The sequence below is a fragment of the Bicyclus anynana genome, chromosome 23, assembly GCF_947172395.1.
Source record: "Bicyclus anynana chromosome 23, ilBicAnyn1.1, whole genome shotgun sequence".
Taxonomy (NCBI): domain Eukaryota; kingdom Metazoa; phylum Arthropoda; class Insecta; order Lepidoptera; family Nymphalidae; genus Bicyclus; species Bicyclus anynana.
Genome location: NC_069105.1, coordinates 1,953,376 through 1,973,888, shown reverse-complemented (window position 1 = coordinate 1,973,888; position 20,513 = coordinate 1,953,376). Strand labels below are relative to the sequence as shown.

Here is a 20,513-nt window from a genome sequence, read left to right as displayed (position 1 = left end):
AACACACATTTCCTGGTGAGTAAGGAAAAAAGCGAAGCCGTTCCAAGGATCAATAGGATGCAATACGCAATTTTTCAGACGCACGTCTTGTTGAATTGCCGACCCGAGGGCACGACTTCGAGATGAGTTTATCTCCCCGCATATACCTCTATACTCGATAATAAAAGGGAAAAGGGAACAAACTTTCCCACTATTTGACTCTTATGTAACAGCCGAGAAGTTTCTGCGAACCGAATTGTAAATTACCTATGCTATACTGACAGTGGAGATAGATAAGGCTTTTATTATTCACTAGCAGACCCTGTCGTTTTACCCGCGTTCCCAGTCCCGTGGGAATACGGGGATGAAATTTAGCGTAATGTGTAGTGCTCATCGATAATGTAGTTTTCCATTGGTAAAAGTAGTTTCGGAGCTGTATAATATACCTACATTTAGATATTTAGATTAGTTTAGATTATAGCTTGGCAAATTCGTTCGTAACATTCCCGGTCCGCGGAAGCCGGGAGGGGGGTAGCGATGTCCCGCGCGCCCGACTTTATACCCGTGCAGTCCTTCGCTCTACCCCGCGCGCACGACTTAATACACGCGCAGTTTTTCCCTCTACCCCGCGCGCACGACCTCACACCCGCGCAGTCCTACCCCCCGTCGCCCACATATCATGGGAGTGTCATCAACCAACTTTGGTGCTACGAACGAGCTAGTGTTTCGTGGTTTATTAACCATAAAATATAGATTATAGCTGTGAGGAGATCGGGTAAAACGTGGCATAAGTGCTAATTCACACTATAATATATTAGCTCAAGAGTTAAAAATGTTGTAAATAACATTAAACTTAGTTGGATATCATCACACTAAATACTCGTATATAAGGGAAGTGTGTAAGTGCGTATATTTCTTACTCCTTCATGCCGTAACTACTCAACCGATTTGATTATTTTTATACTCACCCTGGATTGGCACAGTTATCCCGGAAAATACATGGTTCCCGTGAGATTTGTTACATACATAAAAAATACTGAATAAAAAAAATAACCATCTCAGCAGTCGGATAAAAAAAATACAGCTTAATAATAAACACAGAAAGTAATTGCAATGGCGACGTCGCGTCGTAAAATTAAAAAAAAAAAACTGTAGCTAGAGGAGCTCCGAGTTAGTCGTAATAAATTAACAGTTAACCGGGACCGCTCAAATATTTACCCAATCCGGGGAACAGATGGTTCGAGTCAAATTTTTTGATGAAAAAATTTCTAAACTCCCTTGTTTACTTTAGCACCCGGTCGGGTGATGAACACTCAGCTATTAGGGTACTCACACACTATGCTGCCACGACTAAGACACGTCGTGGTCGCAAAAGCTTTTGACGACCTCTCTGATGCAGGTAGTGATGTGGTTGTCAACCGAGGCCCTAGGTTTAATTCCAAAGCACGGGCCAGTGTAGGATCTAATATTTTCTACATTGGATCAGGTCAGGGCCCGTAGCCATGTGGCGTGTCGATTCTGTTTCTACAAACGTTAACGCTTCGAAATTTAAGAAAATGTATGGGAATGAAATTTGCTATCGATAGGTCACGTGATCGTTTTGTCGATCGGATCTGTCATTCCCATACATTGTATTAGTTTTTGAAGCGTCAGCATTTGTAGACTATGCTCTTAATAAAAAATCTAAATAACTTAAATAAATGCTTAAATTTTCTTGAATAATATTGAAAATTACTGATGCGACACTCCGTTTCGTACTGACTCGAGAATGTATTCGTTTATGAATTTTGTACTTGTGATGGGCACGACGTCGTCGTGTTCCGTGCGCTCCATCTGCCATTGATTAATCTGTGATTTTTTCAAAATTTTTGAAATGACCATTATGATGTATAACCCCTAACGCCAACACGCGTTGTGAGTTTAAAGGCCCTATAAAAATTTAATAACGATCTGCGGTTTCATTTAAGCATGTCATCATTGTCTGTGTTATTGTTTGTTTATTTACTCGTGTTCGTTACAGTTCATTAGCAAAGTACACTTCACGACACCGCCACTTTGTTCGGAGTTCACGGAATTTGTTTATTAAACTGAATTACTATCATTGGGGGGGCAAGAAGTTAAAAGTTCGCAGTTTCGGCAACGAGCCAAAACTTGGATAGTTCTACATTTACGCCAGCTACACACTTTCAACTTTACAGTCAAATCTGCAGCGCGCTCAGGGACGTGGCGTTACCTCAGACCAATTATTGTATAGGGCCTGCCTCGCTAGACGTTACTTTTCTGTCAAAGTATATGATCAACGATCTAATGCGATTATAAAAACTGTATCTATAGAATCGATGTTAAATAGTTGTAATCGTGTTCGTCGTTCGTCGTTGTAATTTTGCGATACAGGTCCTTCTATAATTGGTCTGAGGGCGTTACAGACTTGATTGTAACCATGATAGTGTGTGGCAGGCGTTACTTAGCTACACCACATTTTACAAGGTTTTATACGATATCTAGGTACTTTGTTAGGATCATTAGGTAATCCCATATCCTTAGCAGCTTAACTTGGAGTCGAGATTTAAAATATTTTAAGAGTTTTCACCTAAATCTTCATGGCTAAAACGAGTCAAAACTTGGGATAGTTCTACCTTTACTTAGATACACTACATTTTACACGGTTTTATACGATACCTAGGTTTTGTTGAGATCATTAGGTAATCCCTTATCCCTATATATGCGGGTTAAAATGAAGTAAAAATTTTAAATAATTAAAGAGTTTTCAGTGGTTTTCACTAACATAATGTAACGAGCCAAAACTTGGAAAGTTCTTTTGTTGAAGTTATTTTGTTGGGATCTTTAGGTAATCCCATATCCTTAGCTTAGCTTTGACTCAAGATTTAAAACATTTAAAGAGTTTTCCTAAATCTTCATGGCTAAAACGAGACAAAACTTGGATAGTTCTCCCTTTATTTAGTTACACTAAAGTTTACAAGGTTTTATACGATACCTAGGTATTATGTTGGGATCAGTAGGTAATCCCGTATTCTTAGCTGCTTAAATTGGAATCAGGATTTTAAATAATGTAAAAGCTTTTACCTATATAAGTTAATGCAACGAGCCAAAACTTCAAAGATTCTACCTTAGCTTTTACAAGGTTTTATACGATACCTAGGTACTTAGTTGGGATCATTAGGTAATCCTATATCATTAGGTGCTTAACTTGAAATAAAGATTTTAAATATTATAAGATTTCACCTATATCTTCATGGCTAAAACGAGCCCACATTTGGCCAGTTCTGTCTTTACTTAACTATATTTCACAAGGCTTTATACGATTTCTAGGTATTTTGTTGGGATCATTAGGTAATCCCATATCCTTATCCGCTTAACTTGAAATCAAGATTGGAGTTACTATTATAAGAGTTTTCCCCTAGCTATTTCTTCATGATTAATTCAACTAAAACTTGGCTACTTCAGTTTTTACTTAGCTAAACTATATTTTACAATGGTTTATACTTTATCTAGGTTGAGATTATTAGGTAATCCCACATACTTATCCATGCAGGCTAACTTGGAGTTAAAGTTTAAAATATTTTCGGAATTTTCACCGACATACATGGCTAATGCAAGTCAAAACTTGAGTTTTGCCTTTACTTTACTTTTACCTGACTACATTTTAGATTTTTTATGTTAATGTTTACATTGGTTTACGAAAGTCCATTCATCATTATTCATTCATAACCATTATTATCAGCTTTTGTACGTCTAGAGCTGAACATAGGCCTCTTGTATAGACTTCTTTACATCACGATCTCGAGCCGCCAGTATTTAGCGGCTCCCTGCAACCCGCTTGATGTCCACTTAGTGGGGGGTCGACCAACACTGCGATTTTCGGTGAGGTGGGTCGCCATTCCAGCACCTTGGGACCCTAAAGTACGCACTTCTAACTACATGTCCTGCCATTGCCACTTCAACTTCGCGACTGGCTGAGTCATTATTATTAATCTATTGACGGCCTATTTCAGTCAGGCCTTCCTTGTTATAGGATTCGCTTTTTTGGTGCCTTGACCCACCATGCTATCTAATGCATGTTGGCGAGAGACAAGCACAGGCTAAGTATTGGACCAAAACGAGGCAGTTAATATTGAATGATTGATTTATTTTCGCAATCTTCACGAATAAACTTCAATTATTTAATTAGGTAGAGATTAATTGACTTACTTAATAGTAATATTATATACTTTTGAGGTAGAGTGTGAATCTGCAAATTTACCTGCAACAAAAAAGAATAGAACGATTAAAATATTAATAGAGATAAAACATACAGTAAATTACTAGAAATAGTCGTAAAACTAAGCTAAGCATTAAACTAATTGTTGATTAATTTTTAGCTGATAGCTATATGTAACTACCGTCCGCCCTTAGACCTCCTTAATCCGGCCCTATTGATAAATCTGTTCTTAGCGTTCCTACTAACTACCTATAAATTACCTCTCTGTCAAATTTCATCTTTGTATGTCAAGCGGTTTCGACATTTCGACCTTTTATATATTAAAACTAGCGGACGCCCGCGACTTCGTCCGAGCGGAATTCAATTTTTCACAAATCCCGCGGGAACCATGGATTTTTCCAGGATCCTATGTGTTAATCCAGAGTAAAATCTATTTTTATTCCAAAGTTCAGCCAAATCGCTTCAGTAGCCGCAGCGTAAAAGAGGAACAAACATACTTACACACTTGCACACAAACTTTCGCCTTTATAATATTAGTGTGATTAAATAAGTACATTGGAAAAGGAAGTTCCGTAATCCATACGTTTCCTATAACTAAACACTATGTAAATAAATGAAAACAGATACAAATATATATTCATACAAAAACAACGCGTCTCCATCCAGAAATACGCCATAACTGAACTCTAAACCGTAAAAAAAAAAATCTCGCGACGCAAAAAATCAAAGCCATATTACTTATACAACGTCCCATCTTTCCAAAATTAACATAACACTACCACAGGAATATAGACTTTATGGTTGAAAACATACTGATTGTTATTGCGCGAGCGTGTTGCGATGTTGTGTTGTAAATAACCCCACGTGGCCACACAGTTTGGTACAGAAATACACGTAAACACAACATGTTGGGATCGGTTGGGATGAACACTTGGTCTGAGCCATTAATAGACAAATAAACGCCGCTCGGGATGTTTTCGAAGACCTTTTTTTTCTCGTAGGCTTCGTACACACTATGCAAATTATCGTTTTGAAATATTTTTTCTAAGAATTTGTTACCTACGGATTCGGTTCATTATCATCATCATTTACAGCCCATATTCGGCTCACTGTTGAGCACGAGTCTCCTCTCAGAGGGTTTAGGTCTTATTTCACCACGTCGACCAAATGATTGACAGACTTCACACACGTTAAGAATTAAGAAAATCCTTAGGTATGCAGGTTTCCTCACACAATTGCTCATAACTCAAACGTTGGAGGTGCATGTTCCAGACCGGATTCAGACCTACTCCTTCCGAATCGAAGGCAGAGGTCATATTCACTGGGCTATCACGACACAATACTGATTCGGATACCAACTCGTAACTCATACTTAGTAATTTGCAATTCAAATACTAGGTTAGTGAAAATTAAACTAATAAAACACTACACGCGTTAAAAAACCAGCCAATGGGATATCCGGGAAGTATGTAAACTATACTCGTATGTTGCTTAAATAAACAAACGAATAAAGATTAAACACAGACTGTGCCAAAGAAAACATATACTATAGGTATACACGAAAAACACTTTCCGGCTGGTAAAAATATCGCATAACGTATAGAGACACTACAAAGTTTGAAGTAGAAAATACAAATAAACATAATTAATAACTCTAGTGAAAACAATGAAGTAAAGCCTTAACTGTTCTCTCGGAACTGTCCCGTTAAATCGGTCGTGTGCAGACAAAACTGAGAATTGTACGGTATTTATCTAAAGATTTTGATTGAAATTCAAGTTGAAACTGAAGGCCTGTAGCCTGCATTAGTAATCAAAGATTTGCGTTGATGGGTCCAGTACACACTAACAAACTTGACTTCATAAATCGCTGTTCAAAATAACCGAGATGTGATAGCCCAGTAGATTTTAAGAATTTGAATATCACGTGTCTCAAACTGTGAAGAAAAACATCGCGAGGAAAACTGCATACCTAAGAATTTTATTAATTCCCTAGGTGTGTAAAATCTGCCAATCCGCATTGGGCCAGCGAATTGGACTAAAGCCTAACGCCTCTCATCCTGAGAGAGACTCGTGCTCAACAGTGGGCCGAATATGTGTTGTTAACAAAAATAGCCGAAAGCTGAATAGCGTAGCCGATTTAATATAAACGCACAGTGTGAGCGTGCCCTAGCGCGGGTAATCTTGAACTTGTGGTCTGTGTGTTCCATTTTTGTAGATCACGGGTTAACATTCTAAATGCGTACATTGTAATAAAATAACATGTTTGTCCGATGCAGAGTACCTACTGCAACTAATGGATACGTATACTCGAGAACTTATTTATAGTACACTAGCATACGCCCCGCGGCTTAACCCGCCTATTTCCCTTTCCCGTAAGAAAACGGGGATAATTTAAAGCCCATGTTACTCGGTGAAGATGTAGCTTTCTAATGTATAAAGAATTTTGAAAATCGGTCGAGTTGATTTGAGTTAGGACATCGTAAAAAACAACCAAAAAATCAAATCTTACTTCTTTATTATTCGTTTACATTAAGATTTTGTTTAATGTATTGTTTAAAAAAAATGTCTATAGTATATAAAGAGGAAAGATTTGATTGTTTGTCTGTTTGCATTGAATAGGTTCCGAAACTACTGAATGTTTGGAAGCTACACTAACCCCGGGCACTTTAGGCAATATTTTATCCCCGTATTCTTACGGGAACGGGAACTACGTGGGTGAAACTGCGTGCCGTCTGCTAGTATTGTATAAAAAAAACTGCTTCCAGGTACTATGAATATCTGAGCATTTCTTACTTCCAAGAAATCTAGTAATAATATTAGTTTAATATTATAAAGATGCTCCGAAACTACTAGACCGATACTAAAAATTCTAATACCAATGGAAAACTGCATTATCAGCGAGTAACACAGCATATATTTCATTTCCGTATTCCCGCTGCTATGTTAGCAATCAATAAAAAATCTCTTTTTTATATAAATTGGGGTTATGTGTAAACGAACATAGTTTAGGTGTAAACGGACATAGTTTAGGTGTCAACGAACATAGTTTAGGTGTCAACGAACATAGTTTAGGTGTAAACGGACATAGTTTAGGTGTCAACGAACATAGTTTAGGTGTCAACGAACATAGTTTAGGTGTAAACGGACATAGTTTAGGTGGCAACGAACATAGTTTAGGTGTATACGAGCAGACAGACATACAATGAGCGCATGCAAAATCGGATCGGATGTTATTAGTCGTCTGGCCGCCGTGCGCTTGACATTGAGATCGGTCAGACCCAGATCACCTCGGAGTTCGGACTCGTTTATTTGTGTCTGTCTCTTCATACCTACTGGAGCAACAGCTGTTGGGTGCCCCGACTTGCATATAGCTACATACCGCATACCATCCAAGTTTGATACAACAGGGATGATGACAGTTTTTTAAATTGTAAATATATAAATTAAGAGTATGCTAATAAGTAAAGCAATTTTGTTAAAGTAACATGGTATCTGCGATCATTACTTTCGGAGCTACAGGAATTTAAAGGGTCAGATTTGGGGCGCTGCCGCGGATCCCTGAAATACGCCCCATACAAAATGATACGAACTAATGACGTCGTAGGTACATAATGATCGTTAGATTTGTATGGGCGTTCAAACAAAATCACTAATATCTTTGTTATTTGTGGGTTTATGTTTATAGTTCATATGTTAAAAAAATTTCGACATGACTTGCATATAGCTAGATACTGCATACCGTCCAAGTTTGATACAATTATAATGCAACGAGTAGCTGCGTTTCTTTTATTAAAGTCTTTATGCCAACACTTAAGCACGACTTCTAGTTTATAAATCAGACTTACAAATAAAAACAAATACGAAATAAGAAACTTTTTTGACGTTTTGCGGTGTAAGAAGTTTAAATTGTTTGGACCCAGATCACCTAGGAGTTCGGAGTCGTTTGGGTGCCCGAACTTGCATATAGCTAGATACCGCATAAAGTTTATACAACCGTGACAGAAAAACATTTGCGCTGTGCACCTATTTGCTGCGCTCCTTTATAGCCTTTCATTTCGAACACGAGGCACTTTATAAATCACACATAGTTACTCCTACTTTTCTTTTTATGTGTATTATGCATTATACCTTGTATTTATTTTCTCTTTTTCGATTGGTTGTCTGGAAGAGATCGCTCATTAGCGATAAGGCCGCCAATTGTACATTAGTTTTTAAGTTAATTTCTTGCCTGTAATTATTATTTTTGGTGTACAATAAAGTATATTTCATTCATCCATTAATTTATTTCATTCATTCATTCAGTTACTCATTGAAACAAATACAATTTTATAACAAAATAAAGTGTCCGGCCATTTCTTGTGTACAACAGCAACAATTAAAACTATTGAAAAACAAAATAAAATATGTATTGTGTTTCACAACTGAAAAGGCAGTTTAGCACATATTTTGGTGCGAGGAATTATTATGAGATCGTTTGGACAGATCATTTCGGAGTTCGGACTCGTTTATTTGTGTCTGTCTGTCTCTTCGTACCTATTGGAGCAACAGCTGTTGGGTGCTCGGACTTGCATATAGCTAGACACCGCCCGCCGTCCATATAACCGTGACAGAAGTACATTTATGTACCTTGCACCAATTGAATGGGCTCGTGGGCTCATAGAAATAAATATATTTTTTTTAATTACTAATACATTGAAAAATTTTACAGTTGTCGTAAAAAGGCAGTTTTCAGACGTTTTTCCGTGTAAGTAGTTTAGGATATTGGAATCGGATATAGAAATTATCATATATATAAGTCCGAGCACCTAACAGCTGTTACTGAGCGATTTAGCGTTCAGGTAGGATATCGTATAGAAACCGAAATGGGTGTGGATTTTCATCCTAGCCCTAACATGTTAACCCGCTTTTACTTACCATCAGGTATGATTGCAGTCACCGCCAGTAACCTATAAAACGAGAATAACAACGATATAAGTTTAAGGCAGAAAGGCTCGAAGGCATTGCACCGTGATAAAAAAAAAACAAACACGTCCATAGAACCTTTGTTGTGGTGGTCAGTGCCTCCGCGAAACAAAATAAGACAAAAGCGAAACGGGACGAAACAGGTCTGGCTTCGAACCAGTTCAACAACTACCATTCTTGGCTTCGCACACCGCTCAAACAAAAACCAACTTTATTTCAAAAGCAATTTGGTTCAAATTAAAAAACCATACCAAGTCTTCAACTACAATTCTTGAGTCATAACCCAGTTCGAACGAATCACAACTTTATTAAAACTAGTTTATAGTTTAATTTAGAATGATCGTACAGTTTTTATGCTTGGATAACGATGCAGCTATGATTTAAGGCATTTCGATTTCCTTAGGAATTTTGGATCACATGTGACTGTGTGGATTTTTGGGACGATTTTCTTGGAAATTCGGTCCGCCGGTTTTTTGTTCGCCGTCTGCGATTCTGAGGCAAAGAGGTCATTGGAATCAAGGCTACCTTAGTAGACCGGTAGGTATTTCGCAGGTACTAAATGCAATTAATCTTAATAACCTATTAGACCCCACACAATGACGGAATGCAATAGCAAATTGTTATCGAAGCCGGAAATAAAGTATTTGACGCCTTCTATTTAATTTATTTAATTATTTATTGATAAATTTTATTAAAATAATCTTACACTGAAGATACGAAGTCAAAGTTAATTTATTTCAATAAGGCTTAGTAGTTAAATACTTTTCTCACCGTGGCGCAGTGGTATGCGCGGTGGATTTACAAGACAGAGGTCCTGGGTTCGATCCCCGGCTGTGCCGATTGAGGTTTTCATAATTGGTCCAGGTCTGGCTGGTGGGAGGCTTCCGGCCGTGGCTAATTACTACTCTACCGACAAAGACGTACCTGCCAAGCGATTTAGCGTTCCGGTACGATGTCGTGTAGAAACCGAAAGGAGTTTTAATTTTCATCCTCTTCCTAACAAGTTAGCCCGCTTCCATCTTAGACTGCATCATCACTTACCATCAGGTGAGATTGTAGTCAAGAACTAACTTGTAAAGAATAAAAATAATAATAATAATTGATCCAAAACTTAAAATTAAAAGAAGTGCCCCCAAGAAACACATAGTCCACAAATAAACTAAGTTATATTTGGTCAGCGTATAAAGTACAAGCAAGTTCACAGATTCATACTATACTCAGGCACTATGTACCCAGTGGCCTGCATAAGGTTGTCGATCAGGGTATGTACAAGTAAAAAAGTTGAGCAAACTGGAAAAATCTGTATTTAATAAGCACTAGGACAACTTTAGGGGTATGCAGTACTTTAATGCATGTATGAAGTGCACGCCACTGTATGTACCCAAGTATACCTGTCTCACGTACGACATAGTAACACATAAGTATTCAACCGGCGCGACGTGGCATCCTATCCGTGACGTCACCGGCAGGCTGCGCCCGCGCAGGTACCGACTACGATCTATTCTCGTTCATGGTCAGTGACCACGGGACCTTTACGTGGGGTGACTGTACCACTGGCGTGCGAAGACCCTTTCGAAATATATATGTACTTACTTACATGCAATATGCCATTATGATCACAACCTCAATATCGGACGGTTAAGGACTAAAACGGTCTAGAGTTCGATCTCCAACTTTTGAACTATTGTTAAACATTTGAAATGGCTTTAAAATATACTTTTTTTAATTCAACCGAATATCATAAAATATATTCTAAAGATTGAACAATACAAATAAAAAATATAAAAATACTAGCTGACGCCGCGCGGTTTTACCCGCGGGGTTCCCGTTCCCGTAGAAAAAACGGGGATAATATATAGCCTATAGCCTTCCTCGATAAATGGGCTATCTAACACTGAAAGAATTTTTCAAATCGGACCAGTAGTTCCTGAGATTAGCGCGTTTAATGAAACAAACAAACAAACTCTTCAGCTTTATGTATTAGTATAGATTAAAAAATTAAACCTATTTGATAAGACACAAAGATGATTGATTGATTAAATTAATGGATCACCATGGATCCTGGAAGTACATATTTAAAATAAAATAATAAATGTACCTGTACATGTACATGTATGTAATTTCAAAATCGGTTTAAAAATAACGGAGTTCTCAGATGACAAACAAACATGCATCTAAATGAGAACCTCCTTTTTTAAAGCCGGTTAGAAAGCATAAAATACAATGCAGCAATATTATTTTAATCGTTAAAAACTCTGAAAATGTTCAGATAACAATTAATTAGTAGAGATAAATCTCCTAAAACCGGACAGCAGGTAGAGCCGGACAATACACGAAACTATCAATTATTAGTTTTCAAAATTACACTTCCGATGATTAAAAAGAATTATCGAAATACTGCGATTAAAGTGTGAACAAATACACGAGCCTAAAGTAGTATTACAAATAACTTTGAAGCTCGCCATAAACTGGTTCGGGCATCCAGCGTAATTAGGACCGGCAAAGCTACTCCTGTCAGAAGAAAGGATAAAGGATGGCCTTCTGTTCAGGGGTCAAGTTATATCGGTAACGTATGTCTCATTTCTTTTTCATGCCATAATATGTTTTCCGATTATACATATGTATGTAATTTTCTGTCCTTGTATAGTGGATGCTTTTAGAGGTTATTTGTGACCTGGTAATTGCAGGGTTACTTTAGCTTTAGTTTGTAAAGTTTCAACACGGTTTTAACGAATTAATGTATAAGTTTTGTAATAAACACATAAAAATTAATAAACAATAATTCTTTGGAAAATTAACTACCATTTTTTTATAATTTGTTACTAAATTACTAAGCTAGAGTAGTTTTTAAAATACTATGAATTTAATTAAGTAAATCTATCTAAAACAAATCAATATTTTTTGATATAACTACACACTTACTGGTTGAAAACAGAACCTTCCTTCTTGAGGTCGGTTAAATAATAAATAAAAATTAAACATTGACAAACTAGAAATACCTGCATTATGTATTACGACCACGCGTATAAAAATAATCAAAAAATATTGATTTGCCTGAGATTGCTTTACTTTAATTAAGTTTAAAGTATAAAAGAAATACTATAATAGTGATTTAGTGACAAACTTATAAAAAGTCTCAGAATACCTACGCGATTTCCAATTCACAAAACAAATCGAAGGCAATGTGGAACATAATACGAAATCAACAAAATAATTATCCTAAAGAAAGTGTAGAGCAAATTAAAGTTGGTGATAACATTTTCAGGAATCCTATTGATATTGCTGAAGCATTTAACGAATTTTATGTTAACCAAAATACAAGGAAACTTAATAATCAAAATTATGTCAAACACTTAGATGCAAATATGCCACATTCATTATTTATGTTTCCAATAACTACTCAGGATGTAATATTAACAATAAAAAATTTGAAAAATACAAATAGTACTGGTTATGACAACATTTGCACAAAAGTTATAAAATATGTTTGTCTAACAATCTCGCCGGTTTTGTGCTATATAATAAATCTCTGCCTGGAACAAGGTATATTCCCTGATAAACTTAAAATATCTATTATTAAACCATTATTTAAAAAACTAGATAAAGATGATATGTCATGCTATCGACCTGTAGCATTAATTCCTATATTTTCGAAAATCATTGAAAAAATTGTATATAATAAATTATACTCATTTTTTGAGAAAAACAATATATTCAATGATAATCAAATGGGGTTCCGAAAAACAAAAACGATTAACACGGCGATTTATCAGTTTATTAATAACGTAATGACAAACATAGATAACAAACTAATTGTATCAGCATTGTTTATGGACCTAAGTAAAGCTTTTGATAATGTTGATCACAAGATACTATTGACGAAGTTAAGTAAATATGGAGTTAGAGGCAATGCACTAAATTTATTGAAAACATACCTCATAAATAGGACACAAATAACACTAATAGATAGAATCGATATGAATACGCGAACTGAGACTAAATATTTATCTAAAGAGAAAACTGTTACTCGCGGCGTACCTCAAGGAAGTGTATTAGGTCCACTACTCTTCCTGATATATATAAATGATCTACCGAATTCAACAAATCATCCCATGGTGCTATTTGCGGATGATTGCACTGTGATCTATATAAATAGGAACATTACTGAACACGAGAATTCTATAAATGACAGTCTGTTAGATATAATGAATTGGTTGGACGATAATACGCTTACGTTAAACTTTAATAAAACAAAACTAATGAATTTTCAGAATATAAGGAGCCATATCACATATGATTTAAACATTAAATATTTCGACAAAGTAATTGACGAAACTTATGAAACAAAATTTTTAGGATTAAATATTGACAAACATTTTTCATGGAAAACGCATACTGAATATGTGTGTTCTAGGTTAAATCAGCTTTCTTACATGTTATTTATGCTTTCCAAGAAAGTTGATAATAAAACCTTACTTGTGGCATATCATGCCCAAGTTGCTTCGATTCTGAGGTATGGGATAGTTTTCTGGGGTAACGCTAGCTACATTACAAATGTCTTTGTTGCACAAAAAAGATGCATAAGAGCAATATGTGGATTGCAGAAAAGGGAAAGTTGTAGACCCTATTTTAAAAAATTAAAGATATTTACTGTGACATCCCTATATATATTTGAAATCGCATTATTTCTGAGAACGAACGACAGATTATTTCAAAGGCATAATCGTGAGCGTTGCAGAGATAGATTTCGGTTTCCTCCCCACCACACTGCTTTCCTAAATAAGAGCATCTGCATGATGATTATTAGAATATATAATAAATTACCAAAGCGTATAAGACAGGAGAACAATTTAATTAGTTTTAAAAATAATCTGCGTAGGTTTCTCCTGGACAATGCGTTTTATGACATAAATGAATTTTTAACTTTGACATTTTAATATAAATTTATTCTTTTGACAATATGATGTAAATTGATTTTTGATTCATTTATTTTTTATTTGTATTTTCTTTTTTTCAAATTAATTAATATTGTTCTTCTATTCATTATTAAAAGTAATTTCTGGAATGACATAATATTTACTGTAAATGTAACTAATATTTTGCATGCCAATCGGGCGTGATACAGAACAGATTATATTTATTTGTTAAGACCTTGTAAACTGTATCAGCAAATAAAGGATTGTATTGTATAAAAAATGGTGGTTCATTATCCAAAGAATTATTCATTAATTTTTATGCAAATAATTAACAATTTAATAACACATTTAAAATCCCAACTAATATAATTAATTAATAATAATATGTGTATGAGTGTATAACCCCTGCTTCCGCATCTGGAGGGTGTGGGTTCGAATCTCGTACGGGGCATGCATCTCCAACTTTTCAGTATGCATTTTAAGAAATTAGATATCACGTGTCTCAAACGGTGAAGGATAATCATCGTGAGGAAACCTGTATACCAGAGAATTATCTTAATTCTCTGCGTGTGTGAAGTCTGCCAATCCGCAATGCCAGCGTGGTGTACTATTGGCCTAACCCCTGTCATTCTAAGAGGAGATTCGAGCTCATCAGTTAGCCGAATATGGGTAGATAACTTATGTGCATGTTTGATATTATTCGCCATAAAGACAAGTTTTCAAAAATAAAACAAAAAAATCCATTACTGCCATAAAGACATTTCGAAAATAAAACAAAGTAAACAATATAAAACTACAAAGTAAAGGTTCAATAAATTTCAACATTTCCTATTAAAACCATCTCAAAATATTGCTTACGTGTTTCACATCTTCGCTCTAGATAAAATTGATACAAACCAATTCAGTAACAATGTAAGACATCTGTTTGGACGTATGATATGACTTACAGACCGATTGTGACCTATTTAAGGCTTTTCCGTTTACACAATGGTCATACAGTAGGATACGTTACGATGGAGTGTGCATCTTATGCATTGCTTACTTAATATCTTATTTTATCCTATATGAGAAAATTTAAGATTATTAACATGTGAAATTACGTCAAAAGTAAATAATCAGAAACAGTGGTGTCCACAAGGTTTTAATCTAGAGTATGCACAAGTAATACAAACAGAATTTTGCAATTCAATGTTTGTAAGGAGTCCCCATGGTAGGCAATATAATTTACACACACACACACAATAAGGCATCTCGCACACTACCACGAAAATGACCTAAACAAACCATACGAATATTCGTTTAGAATCAGTTCTGAAACATGAATTTTAGAATTGAAACTACCGTGAGTGTTATATATTAATTGATTATGAAACACACAAAACACTTTAATCAGGATCATGGATGGTTGCTGCCGACAGCGTGGAAACTGCTATTTCTTTCATTGTCACATAGCGAACAAGATAGCGTTAGTTCGGTTTGCTTACACGAAGACGAGTCTAATGAAGATGACATTAATGAACTGTCGGAAAGTGTAACAGAACCTTCACTCCCCACCACTCAACCCCTCTCCCAGCGCGCGATGCGAGCAGCTGCTCGTCGCGCCGCCGTTTCGCAGTTTGGATCGTGCCGCGTTGCAAGAACCAGCACATGACTAAGGGCCCGTATGGGTTCGAAACTAGTCGGGCATACTCCGACCTAATATCACGTTAGTTTTAGCCGTGTTTCATAATAAATTAATCTGAAACGTCAAGTTTGACTATTTGTAAAGACTCTTTCGTCCGATTTGTAGAGCGAATATGACCTCTGTAACTGTTGTTTACCGAACCAATTTTGAAAATACTTTTACTACTAAATAACCCTTTCTAAGGCCCTTTCATCCCTGTATTCTCACGGAAACGGGAACTACGCGGGTGAAACCGCGAGGCATCGGTTAGTTTTAGTGCTTCCTTCGCTCTTTGTCGAGCGAACGAAGCACTAAAACGGGTCACCCCTTTCCACAGCAGCGCAATATCACCGATGTTACATAATAAATTACTATCCACCCATTGTCGGTGGTCACATACCGTGAAATTGGTGTTTCCCGGCATCTTGTATTGCCGGGGCGGAATAAGCCGGATGCGACGTGTCACTCATTATAACGCATTACCTACGTGTGTGAAGCTTAATAAAGTTCTGATGACTTTTCTGACGCTGGGGTATAAGGACCTGGATTCGATACCCGTCTCAGCTCAATTAAGAATTTCTAAGGAAATTTTAATAAATAGATTATAGGGTGTCCCGTAAATAGTACCACATACTCTCCAGGGTGATAGCCTTTTTTTTATTATTTACAAGTTAGCCCTTGACTACAATCACACCTGATGTTAAGTGATGATTCAGTCTAAGATGGAAGCGGGCTAACTTGTTAGGAGGAGGATGAAAATCCACACACACACCTTTGCGGTTTCTACACGACATCATACCGGAACGCTAAATCGCTTGGCGGTACGTCTTTGTCGGTAGGGTGGTAACTAGCCACGGCCGAAGCCTCCCACCAGCCAGACCTGGACCAATTTAGAAAATCTCAATCGGCCCAGCCGGGGATCGGAACCCAGGACCTCCGTTTTGTACATCCACCGCGCATACCACTGCGCCACGGAGGCCGTCAAAAGCCTACTAAAATAACGCAATATATGTTAGCCGAAATTATACGGTTTTTAGTTATATTGATTTTTGTACAAAATACAAAAATCCCTATTAGTCGGGGGTTTCTAGAACATTTTGTTCACCTGATAACAAGCTAATTTTTCGTGAGCAGCTTCATCTCGATGAGACGATCAACTTCTTTATTTACGAAAATTCTTGACTCTGGTAGCTAACTGAGTTACCAGGAAATGAAAATTTCAGAGCGTCGGAACGAGATAATGTACCACACAATTTGTAGGACATTGTGGCTGTTAAAGTAATGTAAAAATCGTTACTTACTTATAAAACCCTGTCACTTAAATAACAAAAGAATTTACATTGAATCATAAGATAAACAGTTACTATTATAGGTTACTAGCGACGCCCGCGATTTTGTCCGCGTGAAATTTAGTTTTTCACAAATGCCTCGGGAACCATGGATTTTTCCGGGATAAAAAGTAGTCTATGTGTTAATCCAGGCTATAATATATCTCAATACCAAATTTCAGCTAATTCGGTTCAGTAGTTGAGGCGTGAAAGAGTAACAAACATTCATATCATCAAAATCGTCAGTTTTCGCAAATCTCGGGAAACCATGGATTTTTTCGGGATAAAAAGTAGCCTATGTGTTAATCCAGAGTTAAATCTATTTCCATTGCAAATCAGCTAAATCGCTTTAGTAGTAGCGGCGTTATAGAGTAACAAACATCCAAACATCCATACAAACTTTCGCGTTTATAATATTAGTAGGATTTCTGCAGTATGTTTATACATGTTTGTGCAAGCACCTACTTTAACAAGTTCTTTAAGAAATACGAGCACGTAGCAAACGAGACACGTATAGATTTATGAGCGAACTAAATTAACCCAAAGGTGTCTCTGGGAGATTTATATTGAGGAAATAAGGGGGTATTTTTTAATCCTCCCCCATTTTAATTTCGGCGCAGTGTAACAAGAGATCAAAGACGTTTTATTGGAATACCTTAGGAGATTGGGGGAATTTGGGTATTCGGTATTCATAGTTGATTTTAGAGACGGCCCTTCTCAGGAGGGAGAGATGTGATATTTATTTATTTACTCCTAAAATTACGTTTACTGTTCAGTCATGGAAGCAACGTCTTAGGTTCGAGTCTTGGGATTTTTTTTTTTGAAAAATTGAAGCTTGAATGGATGGAAAGTTTTAAGAAACATTTCTTTCTTTTCATATTCAAGGGTTTTTCTCAAAGAGCACATTACAAATTGTTAGACATTATTATTAAAATATTATAGTAATGGTTAATAAGTAAAAGTTACCATTATTAAGCCGCCAATACGCTTTGAAACAGCGCGGTGGGTTGTTCTTGCTTTTAAAATTAGGCTAAGGTTATTACATAACAATACTTAAAATAATTGTGTTTTCTCAAATGCTTAGAGTTATTTATACTGTTTATGCTTAGACCTTTTACGATACTAAAACACAAACAAACTATTCTAAACTTCACTATTTAAAATAATCTAAAACATACCCTACAAAACATTTATTGATTTAAATATTTTCTTCGTTTCGTGTGTGTGATAATAATCTATACTAAATACTAATATTATAAGGAGGTACATTTGTGGTGTTGTAGGTAGGGGGTAATCTTTAGAACTACTGAACCGATTTTGAAAATTCTTTCACCACTAGAAAGCCACGTTATTTGCAATAGTGCTATATTTAAACTGGAAACGCGAGTGAAGCCGCGAGGCGTCGGTTAGTTGTTTATAGACATTTATATCAATAGACTATTAACTCTAAGTATGAAGTTCATTATCATTTTGAACCTTAATCAAAAGACTTAACCAAACAAACATCTTCACAAACGACTCCCAAAGTAGGTATGAAAAGCTTTTACATTCCAATCGCAGCCCCCAGGGAGCCATCCATCACTCAATTAACGAATTAAGCCATTTAATTACAAAGTTGTTCGCAAATAATCCTTTCAACATCACATAAAACCCCGACAAAGCTCCGAGGGGGCAATGCTCGAAACCGCGACGTTTCCACGGAATTCATTATGCCAAATAACCATATCCGTCCATCCATTCTTCCGGCCCTCAAATACCCGGTTTTGGACGTTTTTATGTACCTAAATAAATATTATAACAAACATAAAATGCAATATATTCGATAGTACCGGCAAACGATTTAGCGTTCCGGTACAATGTCGTGGAGAAACCGAAAGGGGTGTGGATTTTCATCCAACATACAAACATACGCAAATAACCAAAATTTAATTGTGATAATATCAAAGGTACGGATTAAAAACACCAAATATACAACAAAAATTAACCCTACAATGACGGGGCCGTTCTAAAACATAAACAGAGACAAAGGCAGTCCCGGCTTGATTAATAACCCGAAAGGTTTGTACATTTGACAGGTTAAAAAAAGCACCATCCCAGGCTTGAATCAGGCTCTATTCATACAATACACACAGACGAAATGAAAAAAAATATTATAGACAGAATGCCACTGAATAAAACACGATATGAAAACAGAATAATATTTATTTCAAAGAATAGTCACTATAGGGCATACAGTACTTTTTACAGACAAAGTTAAAAGCTTTTTACTAAGTGTTTTAAAAATGATGTATTTTTCGTATTTTGTGTGAGTTACATGGTAGTAGTAAGAAAGCTTAAATAAGCTGATTCATCATCAATATATAAAAATAAAATTGAATGGTCTAAAGAAAGAAAGAAAGTAAGAAAAAAACATTTATTCCAAAAATTGCGCCAAACATTACAACCATCATATTTACTTACAAACTTGCTTTTAGCTATTTACACGACACTAAAACGAAAAAATTTGTTCCCGCGGGATTTGTGAAAACAGAGTTTCACGCATACGAAGTCGCCGGCGTCTGTTGTGATTTAAAAAATTCGAACAAAAAGATACCATTTCGTAGATACCCTCATCATCATTCATAACCCATATTCGTTCACTGTTGAGCACAAGTCTTCTCTCAGAATCAGAGGGGTTAGGCTAATAGTCCACCACGCTGGCCCAATGCGGATGGGCAGACTTCACACATGAAGAGAATTTAGAAAATTGTCAAGTAGGTCTCCCTCACGATGTTTTTCTTTCACCGTTTGAGACACGTGATAATTAATTTCATTAAAAGCACATAACTGAAAAGTTAGAGGTGCATACCCCTGACTGGATTTGTACCTACGACTTGAATCGAAGGCAGAGGTCATATCCACCGAGCTATCACTGCTAATATCGAAGGCAGAGGTCATATCCACCGGGCTATTACAGCTCTTATCGAAGGCAGAGGTCATATCCACTGGGCTATCACGGCTCTTATCGAAGGCAGAGTTCATATCCACTGGGCTATCACGGCTCTTATGCAAGGCAGAGGTCATATCCACTGGGCTATCACGGCTCTTATCGAAGCCAAAGGTCATATTCACTGGGCTATCACGGCTCTTATCGAAGGCAGGTTCATTTCCACTGGGCTATTATTAGCTATTATTAGGTAATATATTCCAACCACTGCAATGCTTTGAATATACAGACAGCTGCACCCTTTTCGTTTATGTCTACAGTATTAAATTCTTATTAGATGTTGATCTTGATTGATTATGAAACAGTTTTTCAACTAAATAGGTATTTATTTTTTGTTAATAAATGATTAATGAAGCAAGGCACAATTGCTACACCAGACATCACTTCGTTGGGCACACTGACAAATAGAAATGAAACAAATAAGCCGATGATTTATGACGTCACTTCCCATAATCGGATA

General features: G+C 36.4%; 1 protein-coding gene across 5 annotated transcripts in view; it reads right to left on the bottom strand.

Annotated features, from left to right (window-relative positions):
• LOC112043724 (brain tumor protein) overlaps positions 1 to 20,513 on the bottom strand; it is a 497,062-nt gene that overhangs the window by 140,477 nt on the left and 336,072 nt on the right. The window contains exon 4 of one of the 5 annotated variants that reach the window (XR_008252064.1): positions 4,183 to 4,240. The exons of the other annotated variants lie outside the window; for them this stretch is intronic. The gene's annotated coding sequence lies outside the window, so the exon portion shown is untranslated. Of the gene's footprint in view, positions 1 to 4,182; positions 4,241 to 20,513 lie in introns of those variants that run through there. 5 annotated transcript variants of the gene reach the window in all.